Source organism: Megalobrama amblycephala, linkage group LG23, assembly GCF_018812025.1.
Source record: "Megalobrama amblycephala isolate DHTTF-2021 linkage group LG23, ASM1881202v1, whole genome shotgun sequence".
NCBI classification, from domain to species: domain Eukaryota; kingdom Metazoa; phylum Chordata; class Actinopteri; order Cypriniformes; family Xenocyprididae; genus Megalobrama; species Megalobrama amblycephala.
The window spans coordinates 13,730,417-13,751,058 of NC_063066.1; the positions used below are offsets into that span (position 1 = coordinate 13,730,417).

A 20,642-nucleotide genomic window follows, 5' to 3' on the forward strand; every position below is an offset into this window, starting at 1 on the left:
ACAGCCGCTCCAAACATTAGTCTCTGCAGGCTCCTTTATGAACGAGGGCGAGAAGGGGATCTAACCCTGATGGACGTTTCACAGACAGATCTCACCACCCCCTTGCTCTCTCTTTAGCCATATCCAATCTGCCTCTTTGACCTCCATGGCTCGATGTGTCCAGGAGGAAAATTCATCTGGCAGAGAGCACGGCACAAGGTCAAGGCTTTGTCTTGCTTTCCTTTATAATCACTCTTATCTCTCCTTTCAGGCAGATGTCTTGGTCCATTTATGCCGAGACGTGGTGTGAATGAATGTCTGGTTTGTGAAGGTCTGCTGCTTAAATATATACATTCTCACAATTAGAAAAAAGTCAGCATATGTAAGACAACACGTTGAGTATTACATTACAATTAAATACAAAAACACACTTGAAAAATATCAAATCTGGCCATCTGAAGACCTCCACAAAAAAACACTGTTCTAAACGCTAATAGATTAATCATTAACACGCAGATTCCAGTTTATCCATGTGGGTGTGTGATTTCATTAGGGAACTGTTTGTGTTGCCAGTGGTCAGTGTAATGATGATCTCCAGAGCCATATTATATTATTAGATAACAGATTTCTCTAGGCCTGTTACACACAATGTCCATCATCATGAAGATGACCATTTCACTCCCATTAATCTTTGTGTCATGAAAGCAAAAACACTCTGAGGCTTCATTTAAATATTTTTTTCAAATGTATAGAAGAGCCTGAGGCTAGTTGTGACACAAGAAAGTTGTCACAAATGTTACATCTCAGTAGTTTGTATATGTGTTGCTCTAGCAGTGGTTTTGTATATTGGATTCAAACCATTATATTTGATTTAAAGAAAAAGTGAAAATAATAAAACCTCAATGGTATATTACATGTCCAGCTATTGGTGCATTAAAAGTTAAATTAACTTTTTTTTCCTATGCAAAAGCCAAAAATTTGAGTTATGATGTTATAATTTGAGAAATTTTTTTGAGTTATGATGTTCCCAATTTTAAGTAAGCAGAACTATCAAGTTTTGAGTTTGTAGTACTCAAGCATGTTAATTGCTGCTAACTTGAAACACTGAGTTAGCTAACTCATACATTTTGATTGTAACATAACATAACATAAAATATTTAGTTCATTAATTATTTTATTTTGAGTTCTTGCAATTCAAATGAGTTATTTACTTCACTGTAAACCCTAAGAAAATACAAAAAACTTGCTAATTTGTTAAAATGTTAACAATAGCATGGTATAGCATTTACTGAATGAGTACAGCAACTTAAAACATGTAACTTCCCTGCTCTCATATCAAGCCGCATTCGCTACTTGTCACCACGATGGTAAATCTCCAAAAACCCACATTAAAACTCTTCTAAATTTGCATAACAAAACGTTAATCACTATTAAATCTCCCTTACCATTAATCTTGCACAAAAAAAAAAAAACATTAAATAACACTTCATTTTAGCATTTACTCTCCCTTTTGAGTGCCATGAGCAAAGCATGCTGGGAAATAGAAATCCCAGTCCAGTTTCAGTTAAACTTAAGTTAGTCTAAATTAAAAGAAATAAGTTCATACAACTCAAAACAATGAAACAGTTCAGTTTACTTGAAATATGCCAGTGCTGTGAACTCATAAGAAAAAGAAAGTTCTAAATACTCATAGCAGTTAATTTAACTGAACTAATTTGTTCAATTTAAGTTTGTCCTACTCAAACCAATTAAGTATTTTGAGCATTAGGGTTTACAGTGTAGCCAAGACATTGGGATATGTGCTAATAATTCACTTTGTATAGGAATATGATAATCTGTAGAGTAACAGGTGTGACAACTTGCCCTGGTCTCTTGTACATTGTGATATAATGTTTAGATTTTATAAATTTTATTTGGTTAGACCGAATAAAACAGCCACCAACATGGACTTCGTGTGGAGACCCAGTTTTTTTAACCCAATCTGCTTCTTTTAAGAAAATAAACAAACCTCTTTCTCACTTTTTTCGTGCTCCCTCTCTAACTCTTTTCTCCCTGTGACTTGTATATGATTCCCAGCATTCTGTAAGCAAATGCTTTCCCATATGGGGAAGCGCAGTGCTTTTGAGAGGAAGTTAATTATTTTAAATAACTGTGTCTGTGCAGAGCCCGTGTGTTCCCAGGCAGGAATGGCAAGGAGCCCTCTGTTGTTAATGGTTTCCACATGGACTCTCAGAGAGGCCGGCCAAGACTCCAGCACGGGCAGAAATCTCCAAATTTAGAAGAAATATGAAAATTGTCAAACGTGCCTTCCTTAGGCTGAGACGGCGGGCCCGGCCCCCTAGCCTGAGCCCTCCCTCCCCATCCCTTCTCATCCTCGCACATCGCGGGTCACAGCTCGGGGTCACGGGGGCTCTTACACCAGCCAATCAAGCAGCTCGAGAGGCTTTCCCTGATGTGCCGCTCTGATGGTGGACCAGCCCCTTGCCTCATATAAGGTAAAAGAAAAGTCTTTGCTCCCCAAACCGGCCATGCTTCAAAAAGGAGCCTCGCGCCGGGAACACACTTCAGATGGTGGAGCGCGCGGCATCCATAGGAACAGAGCAGGGACCCCCTCTCTGCATCTCTACCCATCCCGACACCAAATACCCAGCACCCTCCCACTCAACCAGAGTGGCCAGGACCAGTGCAAATGATCCTTCTTCTTCAAGACACAGACTGCGGTAAGTCTATCTCAACTTATTCTAAACATCCGATTGGGTTCGTGCAGGTAAATATACATTAATTTGTTGGTTAGTCGTTGCTCATGTTGGTTCTGAGATACTGATACATACCAGGCATGTCAAGCTGTCATTGAGAGCACTGTGACACTGAGCTGATCCAGCTGGTTAAAAACACTCTGCTGATACAGTGAGCGTGTCCCCTTCAGGTATTGAGAGCAATAGGGTGCCGGGAAACAATCGCAAAATGTGGCTTTCTTGTAGGAGTGCACTTAAGAATCAAAGCTCAGTCAAAGTCCTCTGATTAAGACGGGGTGGAATTACTTATGAGAACCCGGGTTTAAGTTTTCAAACAGTATTGATGAATTGCAGATGACTGGCTTTGTGCTTGCATGCTGCAGGTTGAGTGTGTGCTAGAGAGCGTAACAGGAGAGTTCACCTGGGGATAGTGGGGAGAAATGTGAAATGACCTCACAGAGCACAGTCCCGAAAACCTCAGCGGGGAATGTGATCTGGCTGCTGTGTAACTGGCCTTTGAACTTGACTTTGAACTTGAATTCTGCAAAATCAGATGATAAATTGATATAAATGGGAAAATGTATTCAAAACATCTCTCATTTGTTATTGTCACCATAGATTTTACAAATTTTCACATGTATTATTGAGCAATTCTTTCATACATTTTCAGAAAACCAACTTAAATCTACTGCCTTTTGAAAACAACACCAGACTAAGCTATTAGACTTTCCACCATGTGCAGTATCTCCTGTCAATAAGCACATTAAGAAGTTTACTAAATATCTCAGCAGCAGTGTCTAATGAAATTGTTAGAGCAAAAGAAATGAGGGGCAGACCTCCATCCCCCACACTCTCTCCTCCATTCCTCCCATTCTTTGTTTCTGGAAAGACCTTGTTGCAAATATCAGATGCAGGGGGGAGGAGGAGGAGAGCCAGCAGATGTGGCCAGCTGTTGGTAGGCTCGGGTCAGCGTTTAACTTTTCTAGTCCAGGGATGCCACTCTGGTGACCTACTGAAACACACTCTGTGTCTTTCACACGCACACACACATTCCAACACATTCGAAATGAATCTTAACATGCCCATATAAAGTAAAAGACATGTTAATCCACCGCATGAACATCGCAGATAGACTGAAAGTTTGCATCAAGAACTTTCAAAGAACAATTATGGCACATATACCTCCTGATACTTTTGGATGAAAGACTTTGAGCACACTCAATCTGGCTGCATTCAGCATAAACACATTTACTACAATGTTTACAATTCTTGTGTGATTTCAAAGCATTAACTCTATTAGCTTATGCTAATGCTTATATTCATATATATATATATATATATATATATATATATATATATATATATATATATATATATATATATATATATGATATATATATATATATGGGGGATGGAGGTCTGCCCCTCATTTCCTCCTCCTATATATATAAACTCAATTCAATTATATACAGAATGACATATTGTTGGTGCTCATTTATTCAATTTTGGGTTACAACAAATAGTTAAATATTTTGTTGTATTTTATAAATATAATACATTGTACTGTATTATTTGTACATAATATAAAATATGCATAACATATAATATAAAATAATACAGTACAATACAAAATATAATTATATGAGCACCAACACTAAAAAATGCTGGGTCCCATGTTTGGGTCAAATATGGACAACCCAACCGTTGGTTTAAATTTGTAAATTAAATTTTAAACCTAATGGTTGGGTTTGTCCATATTTGAACCAAACAGGTGTTGGTTCAACCCAGGTGTTGGTTCAACCCAACAACCCAGTATTTTTTAGAGTGAACATCCCTTAGCTGTGAAACATCATTAGCTTTGTATGCACATTTATTCACCTAATTGTAACCAGAGTCCAGAGTCCCAAAATCTTGTAAATCTCAGTCTTATACTCCAATCTATCATTATACAGTCAGTCTTGCTGGATGGATGAACATATGTGTGTTGATGGACAGATGGACAGATTAGATAGAGGGATGGAGGGGTTATTGAGTTGGAGACAGTGAGGGAGGGAAAGGAAGTGCATTATTTATTTTCTGAGGAGTCAAAAGTCTGGCAGCCATCAGAGCAGAGTGCTTTCACATGACCCTGTGGTGGCCTTGGTGCTTTGGCCTGTCCCCCGCATCACTTGCTCCCCTCCCCGAGCCCCTGGGGACCCCAGTTCCCAGGGTCACTTTCACATGAACAGTGGGAAGGGAAAGAAGGGGGGTTAGGTGCTCACCAGGGACTGCCCAAAGCCCATGTCCACCCACTCATAAGGGTCCACACAGCCTCGGGCCCCCTAAAAACTAACATGAGATTTTTAGGGACTAGTGCACCCCCGGTTAAAGGTGCTGATAGAGACGCTGTCCTGTCTGGGTGTGTTTTTTCCACATACTCTCCACAACACTCCACATTCCAATTACTTGTGTTTAAGGAATGCTTTAGGGGTTTGTCAGTTCCTTTTTGGGCTATAAAGTGCTCCTGCTGGGCCTTTGCCTTGTAAAAGGGGATGTTGGTTTTAATGATGTTTAGATGTACCTGAGAAATGTTAATGATCTCCTATCTCTTGTCGAATGCAAATGTTTTCTCTACATTTTACCCTTGTCAAATCTGTTGAAGAAATATGTGGCATATGAGAATGGCATATCTTAGCAAAGAAAGTTTGTCCTTAGGCATCAGGCATAACACTGACCCAAAAAGTAATATGCTTGTTCAAGCAGTTTTATTGTCACAAACACAAAACAATGCATTAATCAGCCTCTCTAGCTTTCATCTTTTTGCCAGACTAAATGGCACCACATAGAACCAGTTTTGAAAAATCTGGCTTTGATATGTTTAATTTAAACAGAAAAAAAGAACGCAAAAGTGTAATTTTAATTGGTTAATAGGTTAAGTGTAACTTACCATCATATATGGTAAAAATATTAAATTTACAAGGACAATGTAGTTCTATTGTAAAATAATAAACAAATTTTCAATGTTATTTTTAGTAGTCACCTTATTATTTACAGTAAAAAACAGACATCCCCAAAAGGCCCTATATTACACATCACATTGGATTTAAATTAAATATTTATGTTTCTCCTTATTTATTTGATCAAGTATATACATTAGGTTGTTTTTTACATTTTATGCTGTTTAGTTCATATTTATTGCATTATTTTAATGTTGTGTGAGCTACCCATCAGGTGTTGAAATAGTCCTTTAATTCATAATTTGAGTGGTTATCAAATGTTGTCAACATATCCACAGTTGTAAGTTTTTACCATAAATTTAACAGGAATTTTTCACAGTGAATGTTTTCTGAGCACAGCAGTCATTGCGTGAAAAGGGGTTGTATTGACTTCTACTGAACGACCTTATGTACAGAATCACAGTACAAATGTCGAGCAGAAGATCACAAGCAAACAAGCCCCATAATATTGTTCCAATTACACTAAACCTCATTCTCAGTAAAACGCTACAAGGTGTGCGCTAACAACGCATCCTCACGAATTCTATGATTTCCCGATACATATCTAAACGTAGATAACGACTATTAAGTTCAACCTTTATTGGAATGGATGAATATTTGTGTTTGTAGTGCACGCATAAGCCTGAGCTTCAGAAGGGAGATTAGCTTCTAGAGCTAGACAGAGCAGAGAGAGGTAACTGGCGGTTGCCCTCCCTCCTCTCTCTCCCTCCTTCACGTTTCCTGTCGTGATGATTTAAGGAGATGGGGAGAAATGAGAGGGAACCTTAAAAGGCAATGTTTAGGCATGCTTGCGCTCTCCATTATCAAGCCAGAGTCTGTGTCTGTGTAAACACAGCATCTGCCTCTTCTGTGGAGGTGAGCGCTTTGGCACCAGTCTGGACTGTCACTGTAATAACTCTCTCTTAGGCTCTTTCACTGTATTCCTCCCTCTCTCTCCTGATCACATACACACGTTTACACAGATCAGATCACATGCCATTTCCATCAGCCCCATGATTCACTCTGCTCTCACTGATGGTTTCACAGTGTAGTAACCCTGACGTGTGTCATTTCGTGAGAAGAGTACATCTTTAAATGTATTTTTTGTTATGTATTATTAACTTCTAATTTTGGTTAGCTTAGTTTTTCAAGTTTTTATGTTTATTTAATATGAAATCATTTTTTTCATGTAATATGTATTATAGTTATAATTTTTTATAGCTGCTAAGAAAACTGCGTTTGCAGCCCCCTAAATTCTGATTGATTAATAGAATCCATTTATTTATTTACTCATGATGAAATATTGATAATTATTCAAAATTTCATGTTTAATCAGTGCAGGTTTTAAAGGTTCAAAATGTATAATATACACAGAATTAGAAACTGAAACCAGAAAGTAATTTATTTTTATTTGAGTTACTTTTGAGTTACTTTTGGTTTATACAATTATTTTATTTATTTATTTTTAATTTCAGTTAACAAGAATATATTCTGACATTTAGTTTTATTTTTTAAGCTATTTTTTAAGCTAAAAATGTATACACACTCTGAATAAGTGAGTTTCAAACTGAACTTCAACATAAAATCAAAGTCTTTCCACATTCCCTGTTTGTTTTTGATTGTCTCACAAATGAGTTGTTTCTTGAACCACTGCACACACACACACACACACAAAAGAAAGCAGCTGGCATGCTGCAAAGCATATAAAGCTGGTAACACTTAGGCAATCTTCAGATCAGGACTGTGGATCTGTAGATCTCCTCCCAAACGACCAGACTGTGTCTATGTGTGTGTGTGTCTGTGTGTCTGTGTGTGTGTGTGTGCATTTTTGTGACATATCAGGACACAAATGTGTATAATGACATGGGTATGACATAGGTATTACAAAAAGAGGTGACTTATGAGGACATTACCCCATGTCCCCACTTATCAAAAGGCTTATAAATCATACAGAATGAGTTTTTGCGAGAAAGTAAAAATGCGCACAGTTTCCTGTGATGGGTAGGTTTAGGGGTAGGGGTACTGTAGGGGCATAGAAAATACGGTTTGTACAGTATAAAAACCATTACGCCTCTGGAATGTCCCCACAGTTCACAAAAACGAACGTGTGTGTGTGTGAGAGAGAGGGAGAAAGGTTCAAGTATTTCCTATGTTATGGGGACAAAATGTCCCTACAAGGATGGCAAAACCAGAAACCATGTGGGGACATTTTTTGTTCCCCATGAGGAAAACAGCTTATAAATCACACTAAATGATGGTCTTTGTCATCGTAAAAATGCAGAAAGTTTCCTGTGATGGGTAGGTTTAGGAGTAGGGTTAGGGGATAAAATATATTGTGTGTGTGTTCTTGGTTTATGTGGACACAAATGTGTATAATGACATGGGTATTACAACATAAACATGGTTTATGAGGAAACTTCCTGTGTCCTCATAAACCAAATGGCTAAAAAAACATACTAAACAGTGTTTTGTTTTTGTTTGTTTTTTTTAATTCACAAAATGGCAAACGTTTTCTGTGATGGGTAGGTTTAGGGGTAGGGTTAGTGTAGGGGGATAGAATATACAGTTTGTACAGTATAAAAACCATTACGCCTGTAACCACATATTCAAGTGTGTGTGTGTGTTTCAACGTTCATAGAAAATGAAGGCCATCTGGTATTTGTGGAGGTGTGCGAGGTTCAGCTCAGCATACAGCCAAACTGTCTTAGTGGCACTTCTCATACAACACAACATGCCAAGAAATGTGAGACATTCTTTGTATGTCACGCTTGAAATTACCATTAACATACACAGATTTTGAGAAATTATCTTTACAAAAAATAGGACATGAAGAGAGAGAAATATTAATTCACATATGCAGTCTCTTCCCATTGTGAGACAAATTTAACTCTTGCCTTCCAAGTAGGACAGAGCCTGGGAACTAGGGTTTAGCCAACAGGATGTCATGTTTATTATTGGGGCTCACTTATTAGGCAGTAGTTCAGTATCAGTATCTCCTCATAAGTGTAGAGCCTGGGAGCAGGATGTGATTGTTGAGTTTTCCTCACATGGAATAATAACTGACACATCCGGCTTTATAATATCTCACAGAAAGGATATTCACAACTCTGTCAGTCGGCACGTCAAATATAAGACCCAAGGCCTCGGCTATACAAGCTTGAGCAGATTTTCTCAAAGTGGTGGTTGTCACTAACTTTCCTGGTTTCTTCTACACCTTCAGCTCCCTTTTGCCTTTTACGTCAGGCTCCTGCCGACTGTGACTAGAAAAGGGAATGTATGCAGGCAGTGCGGCGGAGAGCGACGGGGGGAGGGGAGGGGAGGGCGCGTGGAGCAGTGACAAACTATCTAACTATCTGCTTCCACAATCACGGGCCGTAAGAGGCTGAAAGAGTGAATGTTTATCGAAAGCACAGCTACATTTTCCATTATCCCAAAATAAAATCCCTTCAGAATTCCTTATATGGGCTGAGGGAGATTCCAGAAGGGGGATACGAGACAACCTAAAGCTCTCACTTGTTGGAAAAGACTCAAAAAAAAAAAAGGCTTAGGAATTTTCATGTTGTTTCTCCTTTTTCCCCCATTTTTTGGAGGAGCCTTCCTGCTTTGTAATTTAATACTCCACAAATTAAATTAAGAGGGATTTGTTGGGATTCTTATCCTCCTTATCAAAGTTGCCTTTGGCATTCTGAAACCCTACAAGGAAAATTGTTGATAAGGTCTTTTAACACATAGTCAACTGAGAAATGTGTGGAAAATCACTGATATTTGTACCTCACGGCCGAGCTATTCTTCAGAGTTGTTGCACATGACACTGGAATGATGGACTTAGCAGCTTGACATGTGCTGCAATTGCTGTTTATGAAAGCCCATCTTTATCTCTCATTACAGAGTCTGCAGAAGGAAAACTCTGCATAGGTTCAACATGGACAGTTGACACACAACAAGCTTCAGGTAAGAACATATTCCCTTCCATATCCTTGAGATTTTTTTAAAAATGTTATGGAAACCTGTTTCCGCCTCAGAGTAAAATAATAGTAATAATAATAATAAAGGTAATTGCAACTTTCTATCTCACAATGGGACTTTAAATCTAACAATTTATTTCACAGTGTGACTAAAAAGAGTAAATTTCATATCACGTAAATGAGACAATATCGCACATTTGTGACTTTAAATCTCACAACTGTGACTATATCTCAGAATGTAAATTTTATATCTCATAATTATGAGATATTTCACATTTGGGGTGTCATATCTCATATTTTTACTTTATATCTTGTAGTTGTGACTATATCTCAGAATGTTATTTTTTATATCTCACAATCTAACCCTAACTCATCCTCGTGTCGTTCCAAACCTGTAAGACCTTCGTTCATCTTTGGAACACAAATTAAGATATTTTTAATGAAATCCGAGAGGTTTTTTATCTCCCATAGAAAGCAACGAAATTAGCACTTTCAAGATCCAGAGAAGTAGTAAAGACATCGTTAAAATAGTCAACGTGACTCCAAATTGTTGAATAAAGTCGTTATTTTTGTTTTGTTTTTGCGCACAAAAATTATTCTCATCACTTCATAACATTAAGGTTGAACCATTGTAGTCATGTTGAGTATTTTAAACGATGTCTTTATTACTTCTCTGGACCTTGATTGTGGTAATTTCGTTGCTTTCTATCAGAGATTTAAAAAAAAAAAACAGATTTCATCAAAAACATCTTAATTTGTGTTCTGAAGATGAATGAAGGTCTTACGGGTTTAGAACGACATGAGGGTGAGTAATTAATGACAGAAATTTCATTTTTGGGTGAACTAACCCTTTAAGACTGACTTGAAATCTTGCACTTGTGCACAGTTGTTACTTTAAGGCCTGGTTTCACAAACAAGGCTTAGCCTAAGCCAGGATTAGGCCTTAGTTCAATTAAGGTATTTAAGTAGCTTTTATAAACTTTCACTAGAAAAATACATCACTGGTGTGCATCTTGAGACAAAACATTGGCACTGGCAAATTTTAAGATCTGTCAGTGCAAGTTGCTTTAAAGGTGCCCAAGAATGCTTTTTCACAAGATGTAATAAGGTGTCCCCTGAATGTGTCTGTGAAGTTTAAGCTCAAAATACCCCATAGATTTTTTTTTAATTAATTTTGGGGCATCATTAACTATGCACTGATTTTTTCAGCGTGCCGCCCCTTTAATTCGCGTGTTCCCTGCCACACGAGCTCTCGATTATATTACAGCGCATTTACAAAGTTCACACAGCTAATATAACCCTCAAATGGATCTTTACAAGATGTTCGTCATGCATGCTGTATGCATGCTTCGAATTATGTGAGTAAAGTATTTATTTTGATGTTTATATTTGATTCTCTATGAGTTTGAGGCTATATGCTCCGTGGCTAACAGCTAATGCTACACTGTTGGAGAGATTTATAAAGAATGAAGATGTGTTTATGAATTACAGACTGCAAGTGTTTAAAAATGAAAATAGCGACGGCTCTTGTCTCCGTGAATTCAGTAAGAAACGATGGTAACTTTAAACTCATTTAACAGTACATTAGCAACATGCTAACGAAACATTTAGAAAGACAATTTACAAATATCACTAAAAATATAATGCTATCATGGATCATGTCAGTTATTATTGCTCCATCTGCCATTTACGCTGTTGTTCTTGCTTACCTAGTCTGTTGATTCACCTGTGCAGATCCAGTCGTTACTGGCTGCCCTTGTCTAATGCCTTTCATAATGTTGGGAACATGGGCTGGCATATGCAAATATTGGGGGCGTACACCCCGACTGTTACGTAACATAACGGTGTTATGTTGAGATCCGCGTGTTTTCCGGAAGTCTTTTAAACAAATGAGATTTACATAAGAAAGAGAAAACAATGGAGTTTGAAACTCAATGTATGTCTTTTCCATGTACTGAACTCTTGTTATTCAACTATGCCAAGGTAAATTCAAATTTTGAATCTAGGGCACCTTTAAGTTACAACAGCTCAAACATGCATTTTAGTCTAGGACCAGCTTAAGCCTTGTCTGTGAAACTGGGGATAAATATCACAATGTAAAAAGAAAAAGAAAATAAAGAAAGAATAATAAAAAATAAGGATATTTTCTTTAACTTCACCTCACAATTAACCTGGACTCTGAGGTGGAAACAGGCTTCCTTAGAATATACTTGAAAGGAGGACTAAGTGGAGGTTTTTCCTTTGTTGTACTCAGAATTAGGTCACCGTACTTCATTTCAGTCTATAAACAGCAACAAAGTGGAGCCAGACGTGCTTGTCAACTGAGCCCTTGAGTCCTTTTCCAAAGGATTGTACTGTAAACTGTGAACAGTACCTTGTGGATAGGCTGCATATCTGTGTGTTAATGCCTGCTGCCTTCATCTCTTTCCATTAACCACAGCACTGATGGGAAAGCCATTAGAGAGCTGTGTCGGAGTGAGCGAATAATCCTGCATAATCGTACCCGCTTCCTGGTTGGAGAAGTGAAAACGATCCACAAAATATAGAGAGCTGCCTGTCTGTGAGAATGAGCTCAGCTTTGGGTGCTATACAGTAGCATGTTGTGGTTTCCACACACCACAGCATCAGACAGCAGTATATTCAGAAAGCTCACAGCACTGGAGCGAGAATTTTCTGCTCTGCTGATGCCAGTGTGGTGTTATATACAAAACATGTCGTCTGCTGCTCTGAGAAGATAAAACTCACATTGGCTGGATTCTGACAGGTTTATGAACCTTTTCAGACTTCCTGCCTTTTCACAAAGTTGAAGTATGTGTCAAATCAGCCTGTTTAGCCACCTCAGTAAGCTTCTCATGTCTACTCGGGTGGGATTTTATAAGATGAGAGATGAGAAGGACGTCCCCTTGAACCCGGCTTCCCTGCGGACTGGTCTGACTGAGACAGAGGAAGTGGTTGTGCATAAAGGGGCGTGGCCTTGAATTCTGCGGTACACTGAGCCGAGTGACTCAGGGGCACTACGGCAGACGGCTGCATTGATGTTGCCTTTGAACTTGAGTACCGATGTCCGCAGCAGGAATAAACATCCTGTTCTGTAACCACCGATCTGTGCCGTACCGCTGGGGGCAGAGCAGCGCTACAAGTCGGAGCGAGCGTGCAGTTGTTTATTTTAACGGATTGGAGTCCTGCAGCTCCAAGGTTTTTCTTGGGCGAAGGCCACTTTCAGAGGCAAGAGCTCATGCTAAATATCCCGCTGTCAGGCTGGCAAGCTTATTTGTGTCTGAATCACTAAGTAAAGGCTTTCCGTTATCCTGGGTGGCATTCCAAAGCAAAGTGAGCAGATCAAGGCTGGAATAGAAGTGTGAGAGAACTAGGAAGGAAAAGGAGCTGAGATGTTTGTAGGGAGATCAGGGCATGTAGGTCAAAGCCATTTCCTGTACACCCACAACACTTCCCCCACATACATCCATCAATTTTTAAAACTAACGCATCCATCACACATGGAGAAAGGTTTTGTGTCTAAACAATTTTCACTCCGAAATTGCTGCTAAATTTCACAAACAATTACAAAGAAACTGTTTTGAATTTTGAAATTTCAAAGAAAATCTGAAAATCTTATTTTTGTAAAATGTACTCCAAGAATCTTTGTTTGTCTTTTGTATTAACATTAAAGAGTTAGTTCACCCAAAAATGAAATTTCTGTCATTATTTACTCACCCTCATGTCGTTCCACACCTGTAAGACCTTTTTTCATCTTCGGAACACAAATTAAGATATTTTGGATGAAATCCGAGGTTTTTTTATCCCCCATAGAAAGCAAGGTAATTACCATCATTCAAGGTCCAGAAAAGGATTAAAGACATTGTTAAAATAGTCCACGTGACTACAGTGGTTCAACCTTAATGTTATGAAGCGAAGAGAATACTTTTTGTGTGCAAAAACAAAACAAAAATAACAACTTTATTCAACAATTTCTTCTCTACCCTGTCAGTCAGTCTTTTACGTCAGAACGCCGGTTCATTTTTGGCCGGCTCCTGTGTCAGCATCACATGCATGTGTCGTGGCCAATACTGAGCCAGCGTTTGGATGTAAACACAGAAGCGCTGAACTGTGTTCACTGCGTCAACTGCATAGGAGACTGACAGGGACGAGAAGAGACATAACATTAAGGTTGAACCACTGTAGTCATGTTGACTATTTTAACAATGTCTTTACTACTTTTCTGGACCTTGAATGTGGTAATTACGTTTCTTTGTACTGGGGATAAAAAAACTTGATTTTTATCAAAAATATCTTAATTTGTGTTCCAAAGTTGAACTTATGGGTTTGGAACAACATGAGGGTGAGTAACTAATGACAGAAATTTCATTATTGGGTGAACTAACCCTTTAAATACTGAATAGCATATAATGAATAAAATAGTAAATAAATAGCATCTATTCATGTGTAATCCATCCGTAATTCATCTTCTGCCCCAATCTTTAAATTTCATAGCTGTGTGTCAGACCGGCTGGCTGAGTGACAGACTGAGGAATTCATCCAAACCTCTGGTTCTTTATATGAGCCTGAGTCATGAATATGAGACTCGTGTAATCAACAGGACGTAGGAGGACACTGATCAAAGATGGTAAGATGTCAAGCACAAAAGGAGTCCTGCATGATTCATTCCCGCTACAGTCCTCAGGCCCAAGGTGCAGTGCTGCATCTCTGGTCAACTGGGAGTCTGAGATGAAGCACTGTAGCTCGGGAGGAAGGACACTGCCTGCTAATACATAAGGTACCTTGATTTTACATTACAGATCTCTATTAATAAAATGCTCATTTATAATTAGTAGTTGCCTAACCATTATTGTTTAACATTACGGACATTTGATAGGCCAAGTTTTGGTAGTGCTGTGATGAAATGTGTTTCTGTTGTTGCCAGTCTTCCATCATTTCCCCATCCCCGGGGTCCAGTTTTCCCAGGAATCCCTTGGGCAATCACAAGGGGGATTCCTGGAAATACTGTTCTTGGGGGTGGGGCTAGACAACTGAATATATCAAATGATATTTTAGCTGTACCTCTTTTATATTATGTATTACTATAATCACAGTTGTATTATCACTAATTTAGCATGATTGCCACTTTTAGTAAATATATATTGATTATCATTCAAAAGTTTGGGGTTGTTGCGATTTTGTGTGTGTGTGTGTTTTTGAAAAAGTTTCTTATGTTCACCAAGGCAGTATTTATTTGACAAAAATACAGTAAAAGCAGTATTATTATGAAATATTACAATTTAAAAGAACTGTTTTATATTGGAATATATTTTAAAATGTCATTTGGCAAAGCTAAATTTTCAGCAGCCATTACTAAAGTCTTTAGTGTCACATTTCTTATTATTATCAAAGTTGAAAACTTAATATTTTACTTTTTTCAGGATTTTTTTTTTTTTTTTTTTGTATAGAAAATTTAAAAGAACACCATTTATTTGAAATATAAAATCTTTTGTTATCATCTTAATAAATTCTTACTAATTAAAATAAAAAATAAAAATTACTGAAGGCAAAAGAATAAATTTCTTTAAAATGTATATTAGCCACAAACTTTTGAATGTGCATATTGCAAATGTAAGACATTTTTTAAAAATAAAGATATTATCCTTTTTTATATTATGATGTATTATCCTTTACAATATGATTTAATAAAGCTATTGTTTATTCATCTGTGTTGATAGTGAATTCTTTTTAATAAATTTCTGTTTAAACAATTGTGTTTATACTGCTTTGTAGTCTTTATACATGTTTAATTAAATTTAACATGAACAAACAGCGCCACCTATTAGTTGAAATGTACAGAACATCAAACTATAATGTCCACAAGGGGGCGCAGCTAAATTCACATTGTGAGACGGTTCAAATGAAAACCGCAGCCCACACGTGGTGGCTCGGATTACATGAATTTTACAAAGTGTGACTGGAGCAATTTACATATTTTTTTTCTGTAGGAAACAGTTATAATAACACTCTTTTATATAGCCTATTATAAATATACGGTACCCCTCTATCTAAGTTTAAATGTAAATGTGAAAATAGGAGACCATTAATATTATCTATTTTTTAGAGAGGATTAGAATACTACCTGCACACACAGATTTCAGCGAGAACCTGTATACAGATGCTCCAGCACCGATGTATGTGAAGTGAGTCATTGAGGATTAAGTGGGCGGTAGATGCTCATACATTTATGTGAGATTTCTTATACTGTTCACTGTTCATCAATGCAGGCAATGTGTGGGAGGAAAAGATCCACACGTTTGGCCCTCTGACAAGGATCTAAGGCAATTATCTCCTAAAGATAATAGTAAACAACAAACTGTAAAGTAAAAGAGATTGTCATTCAAAACAACTCATTCCTACTATCAAGGTCTCCACAGAGACATCAGATGTAAAAATGTTGATGGTTTGCTTACAATTGAAGAGGGGGAAGGGAAAGGCACTAGATCTGTGGTGTGTTGCTGCACCATGTCACGTTCAGCTCAACAGCTGCCTGGTGGAATCCAGCTCTGTTGATTCTGAGCCTCTGAAACCACATTGGCAGAGACGCTGATACAAAGACAGCTTCAGACGGTAAAAAGTGAGAGTATAACCATGTAGCTTCCAGGCAGCACTCTTGTCTTCGAGTGTGTGCGTGTGTTAAGAATTTAAAAATGTTATACATAATTACAGTACAGTATGTTTTCTTGTTTATGTTTGTGACAAAATTTATAACTGTAAAAGACTTTTAAACATGCTGCTCAGGTCTTTTAAATGCAGCATGATCATGATAAGTTTGAGAAGGGAAAAGTAATCTGTTATTTTCCACAGACTAGTCACTGCCTGTTTGTGCTGTGGTTAAAGGAAATTTTAAACCGTAAGAGATTTTTCACACCTTTGTTCACTGATAGCAGTTTAGCAAAAAAAAAGTCTGAGTCATGAAGTCTCCAAAGGCTAGTACACGTGTCTAGAGCATTAGAGGGATAATAAAATGCTGTTTCAGAAATGATTATTGTGATCAGCAAGAATAGAGTAAACCTGATGTTTAGGACAGGATTTAGACTAGAATTTAATCAAATGTTTAATCAGGTTAATGAGTTTAGTTACTTCTAAATGACCTGTTTTTGTATAAAACACATAGAGTTGTGATTAAATAAAGTTGGCTGAACATGCTAGTACAAACTCTGACCTACATGTTACACAAATCTCTCTGTTCTGGCTCAGACATGCACTTATGACGCAGAGGAACAGAGACTTGTATGGTTGGTAATGGTGTGACACACACACACTAAGTGATTCATCTGATCATGGCACACCTGGCATGCCAAGGTGTGTTCTTCCTCTTCCCTCCATTTTTCTCATGCAAATGCCAACATTCCCAAGGCCAAACGTCTTTAGCCATCTGTTAAAGCAGGACCACACACTGCCATTCCATTTGGAGTGAGAATTCCCGTGATCTGCCACACTGTCCACCGTGTGTTTGATAAGACGAGCAGGGTGTTTCTTGTGTGTATCTAGTGACACGTTACGGAATAACCGGCATTAGGTTAAGCGGCAATTCAATTCAAATATTTGTTCACACGTTTTGCAAACATTCAAACTTAAAAAAGTCATTTTCTTAACCCAAAAAATTTGTCATCATTTACTCCCCCTCAAGTTGTTCCAAACCCTGTATAACATATTTTTTTTTGTTCTGCTGAACACAAAGGAAGATATTTGGAAGAATGTTTGTAACCAAGCAGATCTCTCCCCCCATTGACGACCATAGTATTTTTTTTTCCTACTATGGTAGTCAATGGGGGGAGAGATCTGCTTGGTTACAAACATTCTTCCAAATATCTTCCTTTGTGTTCAGTAGAACAAATACATTTTTACAAGGGGGAGTAAATGATGACAGAATTTGCCTTTTTGGGTGAACTATCCCTTTAATTGTAACAAATCAACATTCCAATAACATTAAAATGTCCATTTTTCATATTGTTAATAGACTGATGCAAGAAACATTATGCTAAACTTAACAACTCAGCATCCTAGAATCATTGATTTTGTACTATTCCAAGAAAGTAAAAATGTCCAGTTTCCATAATGTTAACAGAATGTTATTTTAAGGTTAGCAAAATGTTACTGCAATGTTCTTTCAACTTAATTTGTATCAGCAACTCGACACTCTATGACAAATAATGCCTCTTGAACACTGATTTGTAACATTCCAAGAATGTAACATGTTTCCATTATGTTAAAGGATTAGTCCACTTTTAAATACACTTTTCCTGATAAATTTACTCACCCCCATGTCATCCAAGATGTTCATGTCTTTCTTTCGTCAGTCGAAAAGAAATGAAGGTTTTTGAGGAAAACATTCCAGGATTATTCTCCTTACAGTGGATTTCAATGGCTACCAACAGGTTGATGGTCAAAATTACAGTTTCAGTGCAGCTTCAAGGGCTTTAAACCATACCAGATGAGTAATAAGGGTCTTATCTAGCGAATCGATAGGTCATTTTCGAAAAAAATACAACCGTTTATGCTTTATAAACAAAATATCGCATTGAACGTACTTTCCGCTTCCGCATTCTTCATAACGCTTACGCTGAATGTTCTACGCCTTCCCTATTCTACTTACGGAACGAACGCAGCGCCAGTTTCGTTTTTTTCCGTAACTTGAATAGGGAAGGCGTAGGACATTCACCGTAAGCGTTATGAAGAATGCGGAAGCGGAAAGTACGTTCAATGCGATATTTTGTTTATAAAGCATAAATGGTTGTATTTTTTTTTTTGAAAATGACCGATCGATTCGCTAGATAAGACCCTTATTACTCATCTGGTATCGTTTACAACCCTTGAAGCTTCACTGAAACTGTAATTTTGACCTTCAACCTGTTGGTAGCCATTGAAATCTACTGGAAGGAGAATAATCCTGGAATGTTTTCCTCAAAAACCTTCATTTCTTTTCGACTGACGAAAGAAAGACATGAACATCTTGGATGACATGGGGAGAGTAGATTTATCAGGAAAAGTGTATTTAAAAGTGGACTAACCCTTTATTAAATGTTATTTAAATGTGTTTTTGAAATGATCTTTCAGGAACAAATCAATTGTATGAACATCTGTCTGTTATATTCCAAACACTTAAAAAGTTTAGCCATTCATAATGCTTTATGTAATCGGTCCTTTTTTTCTTTTTTCTTTTTTAACAGGCCTATACATCTCACCCACTCAAAAGACATTTGACAATGAGTGCTCTACAATGTGTTGTTTAACTGGTTTCACCATAAACCATTTTAGTTATTTTTACATCTCTGTTTTAAAGGGATAGATCACCCAAAAATGCAAATTCTGTCATTTACTCACCCTCCAGTTGAACTATCCTTCTAATACTCACGCTAGTCACTTTGCGGATATTCTGGGATTTAAATTGTCTCTTGTTATGAAAATGACACCGATTAACGACATAGTCATGAAAAGTTAACTAAAAATGTACAAACTTTATAGGAAGCCTATAAAGAGACTATGTGGGCCTTTCATAGCCTATGCCTACATGTATGAGGAGTGGCTAATCCTTCAGCATGAATAATTCACAATCACTCAGTCGTTCACTCAGCATTGTCCTCTGATGGAATTAATGTAATAGCTCTCTGCGTGTTAAGTTTGCGTTGCAAAATGTCAAAGCAAATGCCAGTTTAAGACAGGGTGTGTCGGAAATGTGTGAGCCGGTGAATGACACCACATGCTGGGGGCATTTCCAGAACTGTGCCGCGCTGGGTGTGTCGGAATGTGCTAAAGGTGCCTTTTACTTTTCATTAGTTTCATGAGACGCTAATTAAATATTTGGACACCTTACTCCTTCGTTATAAAATTAGTAGCCTGTCTTTGTCTGCCAAAACGGCAGTTTCTTGTTTAATTTGTGTGTGCTGAATAACTTTATAGACTTAAGTAGCTAAAATAACGACATTACACAGTTTGCTCTGGTATTCTGAATTCTTTCTTTTCCCACAGCTCGAGTCTTCTGATCACATATACAGTGGGGGGACCTGCAATACAATCCCTTCAGATAGTTCTGTGTTACAAGACGTTGATATTATTTCAAATGGATTGGTTTTCATTTACCCATCATAGTAAGCATACAATTACTGAACCCAGCCCACCAGCTGACGCTCAAACAACAGGAAGAAATGTGATCTTTTCCTGAAGCAGCCTGTGTGTCAAAGGATCATCGAAACCGATGCAGTGTCTTATTAATTCCACAAGGAGGCGCGTGTGTTTGACTAGGGAGGAACTAGTATGTGTCATGGTCATGACGTTGCTTGAAGCATTTATGGGATAAGCAGCACATTAAAAATTATTCTGAACTTTCGCAGTGGGGCCCAAATCATAAATTTGTGGTGTAAAATATTAGATGTTTTGATGAATTTTGTCCCTTATGAAAGTGTGTAAACAATGAAACATTTTTCTTAAATCCATCATCCTCGATCAGGAGTGTTTATTATTAGGGAGCGTTCTCATTGATAAAGAGTGATGCCCTACAGGAGGCGTGTGTCATCATGCTGTATATGGACTGGCCACTCCCGGTTTGTCCAGTAGTCCACACAGAGAGATAATCTGCTGCTTGGATGAGATTAAGTCTGATGTAAATTCACCTCATGACACACGGACATCAATTTCAAGCCCTCTGACGCTTACAGCCTATTTTTAGATTTGTTCTCCGAATCTTTTATCTTAAAATGATGAATGTTGCGTTGTTATCCGAGGCTTCATACAGAATACCAATTCTTTGCTTTGTAAACACTGCATATAATGCAGCAATATAATGGTTAATAATGAGCAATGACTTTAAATAAAACAGTAAAAGGATTTTCTTGGCCTAACTACATTCTAATGGCCATTTTAATTGCTTTTCTGATGGCAGTGCCCCAGGAAATATTTCAGAAAGATATTTTTGATTTTTCACACACACACACACACACACACACAAAAGT

General features: G+C 37.7%; 1 long non-coding RNA gene across 1 annotated transcript; it reads left to right on the forward strand.

The window, feature by feature from the left end:
* Positions 1-1,735: 1,735 nt before the first annotated feature.
* On the forward strand, positions 1,736-14,921 carry LOC125259303. The gene is made up of 3 exons (XR_007182769.1): positions 1,736-2,699; positions 9,578-9,640; positions 14,146-14,921. It is a non-coding gene; the product is annotated as an uncharacterized LOC125259303 (long non-coding RNA).
* The last annotated feature ends 5,721 nt before the right edge of the window (positions 14,922-20,642 follow it).